This window comes from Artemia franciscana, chromosome 15 (genome assembly GCF_032884065.1).
Source record: "Artemia franciscana chromosome 15, ASM3288406v1, whole genome shotgun sequence".
Taxonomy (NCBI): domain Eukaryota; kingdom Metazoa; phylum Arthropoda; class Branchiopoda; order Anostraca; family Artemiidae; genus Artemia; species Artemia franciscana.
Window position 1 is genome coordinate 34,229,041 of NC_088877.1, and position 22,742 is coordinate 34,251,782.

The 22,742-nt window shown below is 36.9% G+C and overlaps 1 protein-coding gene across 2 annotated transcripts in view; it reads left to right on the top strand.

Annotated features, from left to right (window-relative positions):
• Positions 1-2,272: 2,272 nt before the first annotated feature.
• LOC136036401 (uncharacterized) overlaps positions 2,273-22,742 on the top strand; it is a 425,531-nt gene continuing 405,061 nt past the window's right edge. For both annotated transcript variants that reach the window (XM_065718603.1, XM_065718604.1), the window contains exon 1: positions 2,273-2,406. The gene's annotated coding sequence lies outside the window, so the exon portion shown is untranslated. The remainder of the gene's footprint in view (positions 2,407-22,742) is intronic.

Sequence of the window (22,742 nt, forward strand, 5' to 3'; positions counted from 1 at the left end):
GTACGTTGGAATTTTAGTATTGGGTGTTCATTGGTGGATGATTAAAAAAACAGGAAATAAACAGAAATTTCCAAATATCGTTTCCGATATTGATATTTACGTTTTGGTATTCAATATTTACTTTTGATCCGAGGTATGGATGCATTAATTTTGATATTTAATATTGCCCAACTTTAAACTTTTGAATTGTATTCTTAGAATAAGAAGCTGTTATCTAACCGTAATGTAATTTGTACCAAATCGCTTTTACGGTGTTAATTTTTTCTGGAAATTGGAAGTAGGATAGTTGGTTTATTATATTATAATATTGCAAGAAGATAATAAAAGTACAGTAATCCAAGAAGATTAACGTTGAAGCTAATTGATGATTTATGAGTTTTGGTGATTATTGATGAATAAAGATTCCAAAATGTGGTGTGTACTGCCGATATAGCTTCAGCCCCCCTTCCATCACATAATCACAACCCCCTCGACGAGATACAACCTAAGCCCATGACTATGTTGACTTTTCTACACCCTAACATAAGCTTACGTAGCGTAAAATATAACGCAGAACTCGAATGTACTTGGCACTGCCCAAATTACGGACAAAATTTCCTCCGTAAGAATGTATAACGTAAGAGAGAGTCTAAATTTGTATTAATTTTTTAATTAATTAATGTATTAACTAAGTTTAATTAGCTTAATTAAATTTTAAATTTAATTAACTAAATTAATGTATTAATTTTTTTACAGCTTAGTGTGACAGCACCATTGAGGTGAAGGCTAAGATACTATCTGTTCCTATTTTTAACGGCTTTGGCCTTAGCTCCCCCCAAAAATACTACATTTCCAGCTGGGTTTCGGTCTATTTGTTCTTGTAACTTAATGTTTGTAAAGTTAATCTGAGTCACAATTGGTTCCGTCATCCAGTTCTATAGGGGCATAGCGAATCAAGATCAGAATAATGGAAGCTATAGTGATGACATTGTTCCAATATGGTTTTGAAGCATTGGCGCTCCGAAAAACGAAGGAAGATTAGCTAGATGTTTTCCAGAGAAATTACCTACGGATCGTTTTGGGTACCAGTAGGCTGTGCAAAAGAGTGTGGTTCAATCCCGCTTTTTAGGGCTATAATGAAAGAAAGGTTGAAATGGCTTGGGCACGTTCTACGGATTAAGGATGACATATTGCCAAAGATTGTTTTTTCGGCCAACCGTTTTGGGCTAAACGGAAAGTAGGTTATCTGTGGTTGGGGTGGGAGGGTGTCGTAAAGAAAGATTTAAGGGGAATGAGAACTTCCTGGAAGGGTGTATCGAGGCAGGCTTTGAATAGATTAGGATAGATGAGGAGCGTGCTTAGCTGTGTTGGCCTTAGCTGGCTTGGCGCTGCAATGAGTTGTTAGTAGTAGTAGTAGTATATAACATTATTACTGCTACCTTGCACTCTTTAGTAATAAAATGAGCAACTAGAATTCTATTATTAATACCGGTCCAACCTAAGTTGATTTAATAGCTTCCTTATTCAGGAGGCCTACTCCTTACCTATTTATCCCATCATTCTTACCTAAGTAAATAATTTCTACATCACCAAATGTCATGCTCCCTAACACAATAAAAGAAGAAAAGAAATCGGTGCATTAGCAAAATCTGGAGCTTGAAACGCGAAGTGATACAATTCTAAGTAAATTTTTTTCATCTTGATCACGTTTTGCATGGAACTTGGGTTATATGACATTTGGAGGGTTTCCCACAGGGTTGCCATCCCTAGTGATTTATCACTATTTATAGTGACTTTTTACATTGCCTAAAGCAACAAAATCACTTAATCAGCTCGTAAATAACTAGAGTATTGAATAAAATCACAAATCAAGCATAAAATTACTAAATCTGGTGATTTTTTTCACCGGGTGCCAATCCTGGTTTGTCACCTCTAGAAACCGATTTATTCATGTAGAGCGTAAAACAAATGGCAGAAGTTTGCCGTGCGTATTGCAAGGAACGTGGCATGGAGGAAATGTGCCGACACAAACTTTCAGATGCCGGAGAGTGGGCAGCCCCTTAGCGGGTATGACACGCAGCTAGCCAAAGTTATGGAAATTAGCATCCCTACCGCGAAACTCAACGACACAATATCTACAAAATTTCCATTTAAAAATAGGTATTGCCTTCAAAGATGCAATTACCGTGCGAGAACACTAACAGTGCATATTCATGACATTAAATAAATTAAGCTCTCGTAATAATATGTCAATCTGATTATAGGTAGTATAAATATGTGTTTTTCTAATTGCAGCAAGACCTTGCTTTTTACACACATACCAAAGGTGTGTGGTGTATCATGGGTGCGTCAGATGTGTAAGGAGCAGTTTTCAGCAATGGTTTTCTAAGGAGTGCCACTGAACCATTACAAAGCCTTAAAATAAAGGTATGTAGGCTAATTTAATTATCATTACTTAACATGAATTATTGATGTTAAGCACCAGTTCATTGAGCCACTTTTTCACTTATATTTAGGTGTGATTTTTAGATTTTTGTTTTGTGTTTTTTGTCAAGGAAACAGAACACTAAATAAAAATCAATTGTTTGGTGTAAACTAAACGTGGATCTTGTTGGTATGAACGTAACCAGAGGGGGGAGTGATCCCGACTTTGACTCCCCCCTTACGAAATTTTAGATATACCATTAATATTAATTATTAATGTTAAGATATTTATCTAATTAAATTTCAATGTTAAATGAAAAGTTTCAATGTTACTGCTATCTATATAGAGTGGCGCTGTTTTTGATGTTGCTTCTATGTCCTATTGAAAACCTTCATTTGTGTAGTTTTTTCGTTTAATTGAAACTCCTCCTAAACGTTCCCTTAAAGTTTCACCTTAATGCCCTTAGCGTTATTACTTACAGTAATCGTAGTAGTAGTATTACTAGTACACACAAAGTGCCTCCTGGCTAGTTCAGAATCCACCAAAACTTACCCTGAAAGGTCCAACTTAATAATGTATACCGTTCTTGAGATATTGCTGCTGAAAGTTTCAACTTAGTACCATTAACTACTCCTGAAGCAATGCTGACACGTCCTATTGACAACCTGTGTGGGTATATTGCATTTTCATTTAGGTCAATCCAGTTTCATTATTTTTAAAATTTTCGCCCTAATGCCCTTAGCTTTAGTAGCAGTGTATAGTAGTAATAGCAGTAGCACGAATAATAGCGGCCGTAGCATTACTACTTAGCCTTAGCTTCAGTAGCAGTAGTAGTAGTAGCACGATGAATAGAAGCAGTTGTATTACGATGCAAATATTGTCTTTTGGTTAGTTCAACATCCCTACAACAAGCCCTGTAAGTATCAACTTCACACACGCAACTGTTCTTATTACTATTAAGCCCTTTTGACAACCTGCATGCAGATGGTGTGCTGTGATTCAGTTCACCTTCACCCTTCAAAATTCCCTGAAAATACCACCTTGATCTTTGTAATGATAATCACATCAGTAGTATTAGTAGTACCAGCAGTAGTATTAATAGTAATAGCACTGGTACTAGTAGCAGTAGTAATATTAACATATTGCCTTTTGGTCTGTTGAACATCCCTCTCATCAAGTCGTGGAAGTCTCAACTTACAATATGCCATTGCTACGACTTTGGTGTTATATCCTTTTGATAAGCTGTATATTCATATACTCCTTGAAAATGTCGTCTTAACTCTCTTATCGTTAAGTGGTACTAGTATTAGTAACAGCGAGCACATATTGCTTTTGGTCAAAATATCTTTCCCTTTAAGCATTCTCTGAAAGTTCCAACTAAAGACCAAATGTATTCTGTTTTGACAATGTACATGCACATAGTGTCTTCAGATTTAGTTCAAATGTCCCCTCAATATTGTAAATGTAGTAGTGTGGTAGTAGTAGTAGTAGCGGTAGTATTAGGTGCGTTGGTACTTATAGTGGTAGCAGTAACGTGCAAATATTGCATTTTTGGTCAATTGATCATCTCCCTAATTGATCATTTCCGCTGACCTTTCTCAATGTGAAAACAGGCTTGCGGCTCAAAGAGAAATTACCAAAAAAGATCGTGCCGAGGAATCACAAGAACAACGTGAAAATTATCGCCTGGCATTCATTTCTGCTGACAAAACACCTACGGGACACAGGGAGTATAAATGACGACCAGGACACTCAAACAGAAATTACAGACCGGGACACCGGGACACAAATGACGACCGGGACACAGGGAATATAAATGACGACCGGGACACAGGGACACAACTACAACGGGGACGCCGGAGGGGGGGCACAGGGGGGATATATAAATGACGATGGGGACACAGGGAATATTCGATTAGCAATCACCATCAACAAAGCTCAAGGGCAATCATTAGAAAAATGCGGTATAGATCTGAATATGGATTGTTTTTCCCATGGACAATTATATGTTGCATGTTGAAGAGTCGGTAAACCTGACAATCTATTTATATGCATAGACAATGGGACAGCGAAGAATGCTGTATATTCTCAAGTTTTACGTAGTTAAAACATATATATATATATATATATATATATATATATATATATATATATATATATATATATATATATATATATATATATATATATATATATATATATATATATATATATATATATATATATATATATATATATATATATATATATTCATAGGTGGGACACAGGGACGCAACTACCATGGCGCATAACTAATACAGCGAGTAACGACTTACGCACGCGCGGGGGCTTGGGGGGGGGCGAAGCGCCCCAACCAACTAGGTGTTGATATGGCGCGAAGCGCCACACCAACAGCTAGTACTATATATAAACAATGAACGAACTGCCTAACTTACAACCCTTGTCCTGAAGACTGCGGGGAGGTTGACTTCCCCAAATCCTTGTTACTGGACCCTTAGGTGATGTTGAACAAAAAGTTCTCTTAAATTTTGATTGGAGGTGTCCAGAGAAATAATGGACTTAGGGGGGCTGGTTGTCTTCCATTCACTTTTGGCTCTTAAAAGGCAATATAACTTTACATTTTCAATAAAATGTCTCAAAATTTTGATTGGATGTGTTTTGAGAAATGATGAGCGTTTTTGATGGGCTGGTTGCCCTCCATTCACTTTTGACTATTAAAAAGGCCACTAGAACTTTCAGTATCCAATATAAGCCCTTTTTAAAGTTTATACGACGGCTTCTTCAATACGAAGTGCCTTGGTCTAAAAACATTCATTGTGCCTACATTGCTCGTTACTTAGGCTGCGCTTTTGCGCTGCTGCCTATGATATCATCAACACAACATTAATGCAACAAAGAAAATGACGCCCCAGGACTAATTAGTGCTTACAAAAAAAATGGTGCTCTCTTTCGCTTTTCTTTCGTTTTACGAGTTCTAGACTATATTTCATTGAAAACAATATGTATCTCGAACAGTTTAATTTTTATGGGGTCATATCTAGAATTTTTTTTTCTGGGGGGGGGAGAGGTTTGGCTGTTTTTTTCCGGGGGGGGGGGGTGTTTACCAAAAAACTTGACAAGACACATAAAAAATGTCATTTGTACTTTTGTAGCTTTTTTGTCTGAGTTATCAAACACCTCTGGTCCTCAGTTTTATAAATTATGAGCAATCGTTCGATTCTGTTGATAGAAGAGCTTCAACAAAGGTCTTATCCTTGTGTGGCATACCAAACAAATACATTAAAGTGATTAGTGCTATGCACGATAATAACACTGCTGCGGTCAAGGTAGGAAATGAGGTTAGCAGCTGGTTTCGTATTAAATCAGGAGATAAGCAGGGTTGTGTTCTATTCTCCTTCACATGGATAAGTTTGATGGACTTTGTCTTAAAGAACACAGGAAAGGCAATGGAAGACCAGGGAATCAAATGGGAAATTATCCCTTTTAGATAAAATGGGACTCTCCTGGACTTATATGATGCTGATGATTGAAGCTAACTAGTTGAAAGTGTGAGCAAAATGGATGAGCTTTTACAAGTTTTGCGAGTGCAGGACACTAGAATAGGTTTGAAAATTAATGTTTAGAAGACTAGGTCACTAAAGCTGAGAATAAATTAAGATGAAAAGAAGACGTTGGATAACAAAATATTGATCAGGTTGACAGGTTCACTTACCTTGGCAGTATTATTAGTAAAGACGGTGGGAGCAGTGAAGATGTTAAAAGTAGAGTAGCTAAGGCTCAAGGTGTTTTTTCACAGTTAAAGAAGTTTGGAAGAAGAGGAAGATAAGTCTACAAACAAAGATTAGAATATTCGAATCACTGTTTATAACTATATATACAGTGATTGGAAGGTACAGTGATGACAGTAGTCAAATAAGGCTCTGAAGCATGGGTACTCCGAAAAGCGGAGGAAGATTTTCAAGAAGTTTTCCAGAGAAATTGCCTACGCATTGTTCTGGGTACCCAGCCGACTGATTGTATTTCAAACAGTAGGCTGTATGAAAAGTATGGTTCAATCCTGCTTTCTAGGACTATAATGAGAGAAAGATTGAGACGGTTAGTGCACGTTCTGTGGATGAAGGATGGCAGATTGCCAAAAATTGTCTTTTTCGGCCAACCGTCTAGGGTAAATTTCGCGGTTGGGGTGGGAGGATGTCATAAAGAAAGATTTAAAGGAAATGGGAACTTTCTGGGACGGTGTAAAGAGTGTGGCTTCGAGTAGATTGGGATGGAGGAAAAGCGTGAGTGCCTGTGTTTGCCTCAGGCGGCTTGGTACTGCGGTGAGTTGTTAGTAGTAGTTAGTAAGTAGTAGTAGCTTTTTTACGAGTAGAACTTAACCTTTGGGTGATGGTGGCGGGATAAGGTGAAGCCTGGTAAACCCTTCACTATGGATATGGCCTTGAAATTTTATTTGACAAAACATCAATTTTTGTATTTTACTTTATTTTGACATTACTTAAAATGTATATTGCTTTCAGTAAATGGTGAATGACGCTCGCACTTTAATTGAGGTGCAAAGGGGACGACTTCCCAGTTCATATATCTAGTTTATTATTTACGAATTAACGACACTTCTTGACTACTAAGGTTCCTGCGTCGGCCCTGCAGTGCATTCCTGCAGCGTGATTTGATCTCTGGGTCCCGTATTACCAAGCTAAAGTCAAATCCACTGCGCCACCACAGGACAAAAAAAATAGCCCCATAGAGGTGCGAACGACTTACAAAACTTACTGCTTGAAAGTTGTCCAATCACAATTTCATTCAAGCACACTAACCGCTCCGCCAAGAGGGCTTATATATCTAGTGATTCCGTATCGGTTTGAGTTTGAATTGAATATCAGTTTTATTTTTGGTACATTATAAGCTCATTATTGGTTTTACTTTTTGGAAAGTCTAATAACTGCTTCTTTTGACCTTTATATCTGTCTTTTAATATGTGTTTTCTTCTAAAACTATAATTAGGGGACAGGGATGCGACATCCCTGTTCATATACCTAGTAATTTCTGTTTGTTTTGAGTTTGAGTTGAATATCAGTTTTTTTTAGTAGATTATAAGTTCATTATTGGTTTCATTTCTTATTAAGTCTAGTATCTGTTTCTTTTAACTGTTAGTTCGTTGTTTATTATAATTTCTGGTTATGTTTTTTTTTGCCCTACTTCAAGACATAGCTTTGCTATTTATTTTATTAAACAAAAAAAAATTGCGGTACTTAAGCATGCGCCTATGTTAAGTTCTTCATCTAAGTAGAACCTGTTTCCCTGACTAATCCTAATGTAATATCACAAAATATGATGAAAACATTATGCTTTAAAAACAAATTCGGGCTATATATTTGGACATTAGGGGGGAGGGGATAAAGCATAGTGGACCTGCCTGCAAAATGTGTTATGTTCAATTATTCTCCATATTATTAGGTAAGAATTGTCTTCTAGCTTGACACTGTCCAAATACTTTCTTCCTCCCCTTATGTGCAAGCATATAGCCCAAATTATATATTTCCCATCTATTATGTCACTAGTCTTTGTCTTGTCTCGCGCTAAGCTGAAAGAAACTAACGAAAAAACCAATTCTACAGTGCGTCAATGGAAGAAGAACTTAACATAGGCGCTACAACATATAAGTACCAAAACTCGTTTTATTTTATTTAATGATAGGAAACGGTCAAACTCGAGTGGAAATAGAAATGCTGAATTTGATAGTATAATTGTTATCAAGATCACCTCCTTTTCAGGTATGTTTCCTATTATCTATAAGTCAAGTAAATTTTCTCTTTAAATTTTCTCTTTTAAATTTTCTCTTACTTAGTCAAGTAATTTTTCTCTTTTTCTAGCAATAAATCTTTTATTGCTAGCTTTAAAGATTATGAACTATGCATGTTTGGAATCGCCGTAAAAACAGATTCTTTTCATGCATGTGTCAATTTTTGGACATTCGACCACCATTGGCTTCGGTCACTCTTTACTCCTGTCGCTGTTAGCATGAATAGCTTCGTTACCTATTAGCATGAGTAGCTCTTTACTTACACTTATACATCGAATTGTTTAATCCTTACCAATAATTACATACAAAATCAAGTTTTTTCACAAACTAAAGGGAAGAGTTACATTTAAATTTAAAACGAACAGAAATTATTTTGTATATGAGGAAGATTACTTCCTCCTCAACGCCCCGCTCTTTCTGCTAAAGTTGTATTGGGCTTCAAAAACAGTCCTTATTCCAATTGAATGGTCTTTGTCTTTGAGTAGTTATTCTAAATGGAGTGGGACGATAAGTCCTACTGCAGTGTAAGTAGTGGTGATTGAGAAGAGGACACCCCCCTGTTTGATCGTTATCCATGATTGTATAAATTCTCTCACCACTAACCTAAAGGTCTTATTCTTTCTGACTTCATTGTTCTTTCAGTGCCTTTTGCCGTTTTCTTTTCTATAATGAGATTCAATAGCTGTGTTATTTATTCCACTTTAGTTGCCTTTGGCATTTTACTTCAGTTGGTAATTTGATCCGCTCTAAGCCAGTTTGAATCCCAAGGACTTCTTAGAAAATCCCTTTATCGTAATGCTGTCTTTCTATAATACGCTGCTCTTACTTTTAGAGAAAGCTTTTGAAAAGTGAAATGATTCCAACTGGAAAGCGTGAAAGTGGTGAACTTACAGATAATCGCTTTACATTCTTATCGTGATTGTTGTTATGTTTTAGACTTTTCTGAGATGCTTATTTAAAAAAAAAAAATTAAGCTAGAATGAAATGAGAATAATAATACCAGGCAAAACTCTAGTGATAAGTCAGTGATTGAAAAAAATATTATACGCACGTTTTGAAATTTTTCACTGTCTTCGACTACTATTTTATCCTGTTATTAAATAAAAAAAAACTATTTTTTTTAACTGAAAGTAAGGAGCGATATTAAAACTTAAAACGAACAGAAATTACTCCGTATATGAAATGGGTTGTCCCCTCCGCAATCCCTCGCTCTTTACGCTAAAGCTTTTAATTGTTTTACAAAGTAGAATTGTGGCAAAGAGTCAAACTTTAGCGTAAGGAGCGAGGGATTGCGGAGGGGACAACCCATTTCATATACGGAGTAATTTCTGTTCGTTTTAAGTTTTAATCTCGGTCCTTACTTTCAGTTAAAAAACTGTTTTTTTTTATTTAATTTCTGAGCTTTTTTGAATTAATGCATGTTTGATTTTGGCTCTCCGCACATAAATTATTGAAATGAAATTTGTATATTAATTCTTTTTATGGCTAAATGGCTTTCTCTTAGTGTTGATCAGACGATTTTGAGAAATAAGGGGTGGGGAAGGAGGCCTAGTTGCCCTCCAATTTTTCGGTTACTTAAAAGGCAACTAGAACTTTTAATTTTTAACGAACGTTTTTATTAGTAAAAAAATAGCGTAACTTAAGAATTAACTTACGTAACATACTTTTATATTCTTATATTTTTATTATATATACGAGGGGTTTGTACCCTCGTTAATACCTCGCTCTTTACACTAAATCGTAAGTTTTGTCCATGACCCTGAATCAAAAAGGCCGTAGAATAAATAGTTGAAATTGCTAAAAATACTTTAGCATAAAGAGCGAGGTATTTATCTCTTCCTAAATACATCGCTCCTTATGCTAAAGTATTTTTAGAACCCCTCATATGCGTAATAATCTCTGTTCGCTTTAAGTTTCAATACTACTCCTTACTTTCAATTGAAAAAACGTTTTCATGTTTGTTTTTTCATTTTTTTTTATAGTAGTGCTAGAAAATCCTGCGCCCTTTTCATTGAATTTTTCTTCCCCCATGACATATTCCTCCAAGGAAAGATCCTCCCACATAGCCCCTCCCCTCAACCCCACCCCAAACCAAAAAAATCCCCCTGAAAACGTCTGTACACTTCCAAATAACCATACTATATGTAAACACTGGTCAAAGTTTGTAACTTGCAGCCCCTCCCCCAGGGATTGTGGGGGAGTAAGTCATTCCCCAAAACATAGTTATTATTGTTTTCGACTATTCGGAACAAAATAGATATCTTAAAATTTTGATCCGTTGACTTTGGGAAAAAAATGATTATGGGAGGGGGCCTAGGTGCCCTCCAATTTTTTTGGTCACTTAAAAAGGGCACTAGAACTTTTCATTTCTGTTAGAATGAGACCTCTTGCGACACTCTAGGACCACTTGGTCGATACGATGACCCCTGAAAAAAAAAAACAAACACGCACCCGTGATTTGTCTTCTCGCAAAAAATACGAAATTCCACATTTTTGTAGATAGGAGCTTGAAATTTTTGCTCTAAGGTTCTCTGATACGCCAAATGCGATGGTGTGATTTTCATTAAGATTCTATGACTTTTAGGGGATGTTTCTTCCTATTTTCCAAAATAAGGCAAATTTTCTCAGGCTCGTAACTTTTGGTGACAAAGACTAAATTTAATGAAACTTATATATTTAGAATTAGCATGAAAATTCAATTCTTTTGATGTATCTTTTAGCATCAAAATTCCGTTTTTTAGAGTTTCGTTTACTATTGAGCCAGGTTGCTCCTTACTACAGTTCGTTACCACGAACTCTTTGATTATATATTTTCATTTCTTTTTTATTTTAAATACCAAGCGAGAGCTGTCTAAAAACTACTTAAGAAGTTACTAAAAAAATGAATAATAAGGCTACAAGAAGATCTTGATAGTCAGCTTCAGGAACATCGTAAAAAAGTGAAAATTATGGATATGATTTTTGTAATGGAGAAGTTTTTAGTTATTTTAGGAAACTGTTGAAATATATTATTATTTCAACAACATTTTTAACGTTATTATTTCAAACTTACTATATATTTTAGTGAAGTTGAGAAGGAGGTTGAACGCGAGCAAAATACATTATGCGCACACAGTTTCTCAGATTGATATTTTCCCACACCACACCTAGCAAACGCTCACGTCAGGTTGACAAGTAAAAGAATTACAGCAGCACTCTTACCGTGTACTAGTATTTACTTCAAACAATGGATTTTGACTACCACTGACCTGGATGAAGATTTTTGTGACAGTGTGGAGTGCCTTAAACAGGCACCAGTATTTTTGGATCTTATAGTTCTAGTATCAGTCAAAGAGACTAAAAGTCAACATAGATGACAGCCACTTTAGAGTCAACGAAGTTAATGTATGCTATACGTTGGAATCCACGGACTTTCTCGACGACCTGACGAATCGTGAATATCTATTCAATTGCCAACCTATTGGATATGAAATCTGCTTGCTGAATTGGGCAGAACTTAAAGACAAAACCGGATACTCCTACCAAACAATGTCTTGGCACATAGTTTGCCAGGAACTGACAAAACGATTGTTCTTCTTTTGTTCGAGAAATCACCCAGGCTACCTTTACGCCACCATAAAAGGGGAACTATTCCTCATTTTTATTATTGAGGTATCAGTTTAGTTTTCCAAACGACGGAGAAAACCATATGCAGAAAGAGCAGCATTGTCGGCCCTTAAATTTAGCAGCTTGATTGTGATTCTTCAGGTCCCTGGTGTCTTGTTATTTTTCATTCTCTGCAAAGTATTTCGTATCTTCTACTGAAGGGGGATCAAACTATGGTAAATTTATGGTTGCTGATTGTTGAGCGGATGCTGTTAGTTTAGGATTGAAATCGACTCTCTCGGCATTTAGCGGCTCTGCAAAGTGCTCTTTCCATTAATATAGTTACGCGATTTGGTGTTCAGGATTAGACAGGTGATGAATTTGACAGCACCTATTTTTGGGGATTTTTACTCGCTAAGGTCTTGGACATTCTTGAAAAGTGATCTTTTCGTATGCATATTTCATTTTAGTTTCTTCTTTATCAACAAAGTTTTGCTTGTCAATGTAACTATTTTTATGCCTAGTCCCTTTCATCCGTCTGTAGGAGGACAAATATCCCGCCAGCCACACTTTCCTACTTAGGTAATGCTTTGGAGTGCTTCTTGTGACACTCAGGGGTTCTTTGGTTACATCTTGTGACCGATGGTATCAGTAGCAACCTTAAGTTGTTTAATGAAAATAAAGTTTAATGAAATAAAGTTTTTTAATGAAATTACAAAAAAAGGCATTTTTCAATGAAAATACCTCAAAAAAGGTACGCCACTGTGAACAGAGAAGGAATCGTTCCTTAATAAACAAGAAAGGTTTGCCTCTCTACTTGGCTAAAGTTGATAGCATTCCCCAATGAAACGTAGAAAATGAGGAATTCAGCAGAATAAGGTTTTCTTAATAAAGTAGACCTTTAATTAGTCTAAGATTGCAATTTCCTATCTATTCGGTGAAAAGTTTGCACTGGCGTCAGGGTTTTCACTGTATCCCGATTTTGTGGGAGGTTTCTTTGAATTTTTCCGAAAGAAAAATTGGGTTTTTTGAAATCTGCACCAGAATGAACATTCTGAAATGTGAACGATAACAGGAGATATAAACAACTTCGAATCATTTCTTTTATACCATTTTAATGATTTCGAATCATTTTATGGTATTTTCAACGTTGCAATTGCAGTTACATACGTATCATATTTGGGACTACGTGTGATTATATGTCACCGAGCCCTAGTTCATGCCCTGTCAAAAGAAGTGGCCCCAAAACGTCCCGCGAGGATGGACGGGACTTAAGTAAGTAAGTATGATTATATGTCGCACGCTTTGAACTGCTTCGAGATCGTCACTTAAGTAGTCAATGTTGTGCAACTTTGGTCCCCTAATAGGGCACGTGTATTCTAGCAAGGGATGTGTACTGTAGATATAGGCTAGTCGTAACTGATTCACTGGAAAACCTAGTCTTCGGAGTATTTTCAGCGATCGCAAATTATAGTTGCCTTTTTTCACAAGGTTAAACATGGTAGCTGAAAGAACAGTCAGTAGTGAAAGTCACACCAATAATAATTGCACTTGAAGTGGCAGGGAAGCAGGGTTCAGGACAAGCTACGTCCATTTTAAGTGCATTAAAACGCATCACTTTTGTTTTATTGACGTTAATTTGAAGGCCATTATTCCTACCCTTTCATTGTTTTAACGTTTAATCTCTTTTAATTTCAAAAAATTTCAACTTTAAGTTGTTTTTATATGCCTCCCGGAAGGTTTTCGGCTTAACAAGAAGATTTAGGAATTCTAATCTGTTCTGGATTTCAGTTGAATACCTTTGGTAAAATGCCTTAACTTCAGTTTCCGAATATCCAACTTTATCTGGCGCAGTTCTATAGGCCGGACTTTAAGCAACAGGCAGAAGTTCGCAATAACCAATCTGTTGTCAGTGCTCCTTATCTCAGCGCAAAGGTGCTTTCTGTACTTTGTGACTGAAAACACCATCTTTAATTGACTGTAAAATAGTCAATCTTCTTCTGCGTTCGTTCATCATTGCTATACCATGTTGACTTATAAATTTCTTTCATGGGAAACATTGTGTTTGGAATAAATAGTTCGTGCATGGCGCAGAGCTTGAGGAGCCAATCTGTTTTCAAACAGTTTTTGGCAACCAGCTGTAAGTAAGGATTTGTAAGTAAGGACAGGACTGTAAGCAAGTAACAGACAGAAGTTCACGACAACCAATCTGTTGTCAGTGCTCCTTATCTCAGCACAACGGTGCTTTCTATAATTTGTGACTGAAAACCACCTTCTCTCATTGACGGTATATTGCAATATACGGTAGCGAACTGTAAGTAAGGAGCTACACGGATCACGCTCAGTCGTAACCGAAACTCCAAAAACAGAATTTTTATATCAACAGATAAATAAATAAAAAATGATTCATTATGCTGATTCCAAGCATATAAGATTCATTAAATTTAGTGTTACTCATAAAAGGCTACGAGCCTGGGAAAATTTGCCTGATTTTCAAAAAAGGGAGGAAGCACACAATAAAAGTCAAAGAATTTTCATGACAATCACATCATTAGATTCAGCGTATCAGAGAACCTTACTGTAGAGGTTTTTAGCTCTTACTTTAAAATGAAGAATAGTGTAATTTTTGTTTGGTCAGAAGAAGGATCACGAGAGTGTGTTTTTTTGTTTTTTCCCGTGGCAAAAGTGTTGAACCAATGATCCTAAAACATGAGAAAATGGCTCATTTGAACGCAAACTAAAAGTTCTAGTGTCCTTTTTAAGTGACCAAAAAGATTTGAGGAAAACTAGTCTCCTTTCAACGTCCCTTTTTTCTCCAAAAATCGTTCAATCAAAAATTTGGAGATAGCCATCTTGTTCAACGTACTTATAATTTTCCAAAACTATGCTCTGGGAGATAACATGACCCCCACAGGTATTTAAATTTCAGATGAATTTTCCAGGGGAAATTTTCAGAGTGTTTTGATTTCCAGGAAAAAAACTTCCATGGAAGGTGTGTTTCTGGAGCACTGTATGTACATTTATATTAATTTATATACAGTGTTCCGGAGTGATCGAAAAAATGATTAGAGCTTAAGGTCTTACTTCAAATGAAAGTATGCTAAGAATAGTATTTCAGGCTGAATCGTCTTCAAGAAATTTTTACGGGGGGGGGAAGGGGTAATTTTCTGCGAGGGTGGAATTGTCTAGAGGGGATTTTTTTTTTGGGAGGGGGGTTTCTCGTGAGAGGAACTATTCACAGAGGAGTTTCCGTGAGGGAGGGAATTTTTCATAAGGGTTGAGCCAAATTTACCGGCATTGTTTGAAAAAAAAATAGAAATTAAACCAAAACAAATTTTCTCAACTGAAAGCAAGGAGCAACATTAAAACTCAAACGAACAGAAATTATTCCATAAGGAGTTGTCCCCTTCTCATTGCTGTACTCCTTACACTAAAGTTTTGACTGCTTGCCACAACTTTTTTAAGAACGACTCTTGAACCACAACGGCTGTTTAATTATAATAGGAAGCTTTTTTCCAGATGAAAAAAACTGATTCAAAGAGCCAGGATAACACAAAGCCTTTAAAAGTTAGAATATCTAAGAATGACCTATTAAAAAAAAATAATTGAAAGAATCGGAAGAAAAGTCTCTAGAACTAGGTTTGGGATGCTGGAAACTATATTAATGGTTGTTGTTAAATGTTTCAGAAACGTAAGTGTGGCAAAAAATTAGAGGAATATATGCCAGAGGTTTTTCAGAGGAATTGTCTAAAAATTGTGTTCGGTGCTCGTTTGATTAACTGCATATCAAATAATGAGGAACAAGTAATATGTGATTTGATACAGCTGGCTAGTACGTGATGAAAGGGATGTTTATGGTTATAGGTGCGGTGCTACAGATGAAGGATGATAGGTGGTCAAAAGTTCCAGCCGGAACAGGATTGCAAGATATCACAAGGGAAGATTTAAAATAATTAAATAATTTTAGACAAGATAATATATTTCTTCGCAGATGATAATTATACAAAATAAACATGTGGCTCGTCCTTGAAAAGGCTCCTTAACCTATAAAAGAGGGGAAGTGGAAACTTTATAGGAAGGAATAACAGTGAGGATCTGAAAAGAGTGAGGTGGAGGTGCAACCTGCGTAGTTGGGTTGTTTTAATCTGATTTGTTAGGGTAATAATTAGTCAGCATTAGTATTAGTTGTATTGACATTCTTGCAGGGGATTAGTATCTAGATTTCTGAGATTTTACAACCCACAACGCTTTTTATAACATTTAAAAATAACGTTATTTATTTGTTTTACCATTATATATCGAAGTGTTTCAAAGGCTAATACTTAAGTGTTTGGCTCTTCTTCCACTTCTATAAATTCTTGTTCTTTGTTTCATTCTCGCTCGTTTTTTGCCAATCTCAATTCTTATTTTAGTCAGTTCGCATATAGCATTCATTCAGTGAACATCTTAAACCGGATTTACTCTCACAAAGTTTTCGGTAAAACAAGAATGCATTTGAGGTAAATACTCCTACTTTGTGTCAGACCGTTCATTTAGTGTTCAGCAAGGTTAAATTGCTGTCGATTTTTTTTTTGGATAGATTCTGATGCCAAGTAAATAAAAAAACTATTTTTTTTTAACTGAAAGTAAGGAGCGACATTAAAACTTAAACGAACAGAAATTACTCCGTATATGAAATGGGTTGTCCCCTCCGCAATCCCTCGCTCTTTACGCTAAAGTTTTTAATTGTTTTAAAAAGTAGAATTGTGGCAAAGAGTCAAACTTTAGCTTAAAGAGCGAGGGATTGCGGAGGGGACAACTAATTTCATATACGGAGTAATTTCTGTTCGTTTTAAGTTTTAATTTCGCTCCTTACTTTCAGTTATAAAAAACTAGTTTTTTTTTATTTCATTTCTGAACGTTTTTGAATTAATGCATGTTTGATTTTGGCTCTCCGTACATGAATTATTAAAATGAAATTTGCATACTAATTCTTTTTTTGGCTAAATGGCTTTCTCTTAGTTTTGATCAGAAGATTTTGAGAAATAAGGGGTGGGGAAGGAGGCCTAGTTGCCCTCCGATTTTTCGGTTACTTAAAAAGGCAACTAGTTTCGACTCGAATTGGATCCGAGGACATAGGGGGCTGGAGGAGAGAAACAGAAATCTTGCAAAACGCTGAGAGTGGAGAGGTCGAGATGAAACTTGATGGGAAGAATAAGCACAGGTTCTAGATACGTGACTATTATAATTGGAACGGATCCGTTCTCTTTGGAGGAGCTGGAGGGTGTTAATTTGGAAAAATTAGGAAAATTGAGGTATTTTTAACTTAAGAACGGAAGACCGGATTTTAATGAAATTTGATATTTAGAAGGAATTCACGTCTCAGAGCTCTTATTTCAAATCCCGACCAGATCTGTTGTCATTGGGGGGAGTTGGAGGGGGAAATCTTGGGAAAAGCTTGGAGTGGAGGAATCGGGATGAAGCTTGGTGGATAGAATAAGCAAATGTCCTTGATACGTGATTGACGTAACCGTACTGGATTTGCTCTCTTTGGGGTAGTTGGGGGGAGGGGTTCAGTGATTTGGCGAGTTTGGAGCTTCTGGATATGCTAGGACAATGAAAATTGGTAGGCGTGTCAGTGAGCTGCACAAATTGACTTGATAAAGTCGTTTTCCCAGATTCGACCATCTGAGGGGCTAAAGGGAGAGGAAAAATTAGAAAAAATGAGGTATTTATAACTTACGAGTGGGTAATCGGATCTGAATGAATTTTGATATTTAGATGGACATCGTGACTCAGAGCTCTTATTTTATATCCTCACCGGCATTAAGCCTCTGATTTTACTTTTAAATCAATCTATAATTTTGTTAGAGCTCATACCATATGAGCTCCTGGCTCTTAGCTCTTCTTGCCTCGTCAGTAGTGCCATATGAGCTCTTAGCTCTTGTGGTTTAGGCATTTTTCGTATGGAATTATTTATGAATCATGTTATAAATAATAAAATTGGTTCGTAGATTATCAATTCACAGTTTGGAATAAATGAAAATATGCAAAGCACGATGTATACTGAAGATTTTAAAAGAAAATTGGGCGGGACCAAATTCAATTTCCATGTCATTTCATTTTATTTAAGGGGAGACTGTTCAGTTATTACACAGGCTTATTAGATGGATGTATCCAGAGATAAATATAATAATCACCACGAAAAATGATGTCTATTTAAATTTAGACTGTAAAGCCTTTATTAAAGCATTGAACATTGGTAGATAGGTCTTAATGACTTAGAAAATAAACGCTAATACTCGGCATTTATGCAGGTGTTACTTGGGAGAGGGCACACCATTTCAGGGAGGGACCCGAATTTGGAAAAAAACAATAATTAATGACACGCAAATTACATAAAAAGTACAAGGAATATCATGAAAATCATATTTAGTAGGTATGTAGTGGTGCAGTACATGCAACATGCTCAGCACACAATTTGCTATAAATCTTTTTTAGTGTATATTATAGGTGTTTCAACAAGGATTTTTGAAACATGCTTTTGATTGATTGTCGTACACGGATAAAATATTTCATTTGATTGTCATAAAATTACTAGAGCATAGTAAATTATGTACTAATATTTTTGCAAAATGTTCAAATTATATTTTATGGTCCTATGCATGATAGCATGAAAATGTAGTCAAAATCTTGCGGCAATTTAAGTACTTTTGTAACCACCTAGTAGGTGTAAAAAACAAGGAGGAAAAAAAGAATCAGAAAAACCTTATTAAATTTGCTTCAATTCACAGTTATATAAAGACTTTTTATGGCACTTGGTATTAACCAAGTGACATATAGCAATCGCAAATTCTGTCGGTCTGTCGGTCTGTCTGTCCCGGTTTTGCTGCTTTAGGCACTTCCAGGTAAGATAGGACGATGAAATTTGGCAGGCATATCAGGGACCGGACCAGATTAAATTAGAAATAGTTGTTTTCGCGATTTGACCATCTGAGGGTGAGTGGGGGGTCGGTTAATTCGGAAAAAATAGAAAAAATGAAGTATTTTTAACTTACGAACGGGTGATGGGATCTTAATCAAATTTTATGTTTGGAAGGATATCGTGTCTCAGAGCTCTTATTTTAAATCCCGACAAGATCTGCTGAAATTGGGGGGAGTTGGGGGGGGGACCTATAATCTTGGAAAACGCTTAGAATCGAGGGATCGGGATGAAACTTGGTGGGAAAAATAAGCGAAAATCCTAGATAAGTGATTGACATAACCGGAACGGATCTGCTCTGTTTGGGGGAATAAGGGGGGGGGGGGTAGTTCTGAAAATTAGAAAAAATGAGATATTTTGAACTTACGAAGGAGTGATCGTATCTTGATGAAATTTTAGGTTTGGAAGAATATCGTGTCTCAGAGCTCTTATTTTAAATTCTGGCTGGATCCGGTGACATTTTGGGGGGGAGTTGAGGGGGGAAAACTAAAATCTTGGAAAACGCTTAGAGTTGAGGGTTCAGGATGAAACTTGGTTGGAAAAATAAGCACATGTCCTAGATACGTGATTGACATAACCGGAGCGGATCCACTTTCTTTGAAGGAGTTGGGGGGGGGGGGGTTAATTCTGAAAAATTAGAAAACAATGAGGTATTTTTAACTTACGAAAGAGTGATCGGATCTTAATGAAATTTGATTTTTCTGGAGGATATCATGTCTCAGAGCTCTTCTTTTAAATCCCGACCGGATCCAGTGAAGGGGAAGTTAGGGGGGGGACCTAAAATCATGGAAAACGCTTAGAATGGAGGGATCGGGATGAAACTTGGTGGGAAAAATAAGCACAAGTCCTAGATACGGGATTGACATAACAGGAACGGATCCGCTCTCTTTGGGGGAGTTGGGGGGGTTAATTCTAAAAAAAAAGAAAAAATGAGGTATTTTTGACTTACGAAAGAGTAATCGTATCTTAATGAAATTTCATATTTAGAGGGACCTCGAAACTCAGATCTCTTATTTTAAAACCCGACCGGGTCCAGTGTCATTAGGGGGAGGGGAAAATCTTGGAAAAGACTTAAAGCGGAGAGATCAGGATGAAACTTGGTGGAAAGAATAAGCACAAGCTCAAGATAGGGGACTGACATAACCGGACCGGGTGCGCTCTCTTTGGTGGAGTTGGGTGGGGTGGAGTAATTCGGAAAAATTAGAAAAAAGAGGCATTTGTAACTTCCGAACGGGTGATCAAATCTTAATGAAATTTGATATCAAGAAGGATCTTGTGCTTCAGAACTCTTATTTTAAATCTTAACCAGATCCGGTGACATCTAAGGGAGCTGGAGAAGGGAAACCAGAGTTCTTCGAAAACGTGAAAATCGAGGTATCTTACGAATGAGTGATCGGATCTTAATGAAACTTGATATATAAAAGAATCTTATGTCTCAGATGCTCTATTTTCAATTCGAATAGGATCCGAGGATATAGAGGGTTGGAGGGGGAAAACAGAAATCTTGGAAACCGAAGATCTTGGAAAACCCTTAGAGTGGAGAGATCAGAATGAAAATTGATGGGAAGAACACAAGCACAAGTTATAGATAGGAGATTGACATATTTGGTACGGATCCATTCTCTTTGAAGGAGCTGGGGGTTGTTAATTTGGAAAATCAGAAAAATTGAGGTATTTTTAACTTAAGAAAGGGTGACCGGATCTTAATGAAATTTGACATCTAGAAGGAACTGATGTCTCAGAGCTCTTATTTCAAATCCTGACCAGATCTTTTGACATTGGGGGGAGTTGGAGGGGGGAACCGGAAATATTGGAAAATGCTTATAAATGTCGTAGATACGTGATTAACGTAAACGGACTGGATCCGCTCTCTTTGGTGGAGTTAGGTGGTGGGGTTCAGTGCTTTGGCGAGTTTGGTGCTTTTGGACGTGCTAGGACTATGAAAATTGGTACGAGTGTCAGGGAGCTGCAGAAATTGACTTGATTAAGTCGTATTCCCCGATTCGACCATCTCATAATAACCGGAACGGATTTGCTCTCTTTGGGGAGTTGGGGGAGGAGGGTTAATTCTGAAAAATTAAATAAAATTAGGTATTTTTAAATTACGAAGGAGTGATCGGATCTTAATGAAATTTGATGTTTAGAAGGATATCGTGTCTCAGAGCTCTTATTTAAATCCCGACCGCATCCGGTGGAGGGGAAGTTGGGCGGAAGGGGGATACAACCTAAAATCTTGGAAAACGCTTAGAGTGGAGGGATGGGGATGAAACTTGGGGGGGGGGAAATAAGCACAAGTCCTAGATACGGGATTGACATAACCGGAACGGTTCAGCTCTCTTTGGGGGAGTTGGCGGGAAGAGGGTTAATTCTAAAAAATTAAAAAGATGAGGTATTTTTGACCTACGAAAGAGCGATCGTATCTTAATGAAATTACATATTTAGAAGGGCCTCGAAACTAAGATCTCAGATCATCCCCCCCTTATTTTAGGGGGGGGTGGCGGAAATCATGGAAAACGCTTAAAGCGGAGAGTTCAGAATGAAATTTGGTGGAAAGAATAAACACAAGTCCAAGATAGGTGACTGACATAACCAGGCCAGATCCGCTTTCTTTGGTGGAGTTGGGGGGAAGGGAGTAATTCGGAAAAATTAGAAAAAATGAGGTGTTTGTAACTTACGAGCGGGTGATCAGATCTTGATGAAATTTGATATCTAGAGGGATCTTCTGCTTTAGAACTCTCATTTTAAATATCGACCAGATCCGGTGACAGTGAAGGGTGTTGGAGGGGAAAACCGGAATTCTTCGAAAACGTCAAAATCGAGGTATCTTACGAATGGGTGATCGGATCTTAATGTAACTTGATATATAGAAGAATCTTATGTATCAGATACTCCGTTTTCAATTCGGATCGGACCAAGGGAAAATAGAGGATTGGAGGGGGGAAACAGAAATCTTGGAAACCGGAAATCTTGGAAAACCCTTAGAGTGGAGAGATAGGGATGAAACTTGATGGGAAGAATAAGGACAAGTTATAGATACGAGCTTGACATAATTGGTACGGATGCGTTCTCTTTGAGGGAGCTGGGGGTTGTTAATTTGGAAAAATCAGAAAAATTGAGGTATTTTTAGCTTAAGTACGGGTGACCGGATCTTAATGAAATTTGATATTTAGAAGGAACTCATGTCTCGGAGCTCTTATTTCAAATCCTGACCAGATTTTTTGACATTGGGGGGATTTGGAGGGGGAAACTGGAAATCTTCAAAAACTATTGTAAATGTCGTAGATACGTGATTGACATAACCCGACTGGATCCGCTCTCTTTGGTGGAGTTAGGTGGTGGGGTTCAGTGCTTTGGCGAGTTTGGCACTTCTGGACGTTTTAGGACGATGAAAATTGGTAGGCGTGTCGGGGAGCTGCTCAAATTGACTTGATAAAGTCGTTTTCCCCGATTCGACCATCTGGGGGGCTGAAGGGAGAGGAAAAATTAGAAAAATTGAGGTATTTTTAACTTACGAGTGGGTGATCGGATCTTAATGAATTTTGATATTTAGAAGGACTCGTGACTCAGAGCTCTTATTTTAAATCCCGACCGGCATTAAACCTCTGATTTTCCTTTTAATTCAATCTATCGATTCTTAGACTTTTGCTAGAGCTCATACCATATGAGGTCTTGGCTCTTCCGACCTCTTCACAAGTGCCATATGAGCTCTTAGCTCTTGTTCCACAATTAGCCATGACTTGACGCCCACAAGTATCCCATTTTAATTCAAATTCAATTATAATATATTTCTAACAAAACAAAAACAAATAATTCTTACAAAAAAAATGGCCTAAATACTTCTTACAAAACAAAAATACATCAGAAATCAGAGATTGTTTTTACAAAATACAAATACTTTTAACAAAACAAAAAAATACTTCTTACAAAGCAAAAAATATATCCTCACGAAACAAAAATAACTCCTAAGCAATACAAACTGTTCCTACAAAATA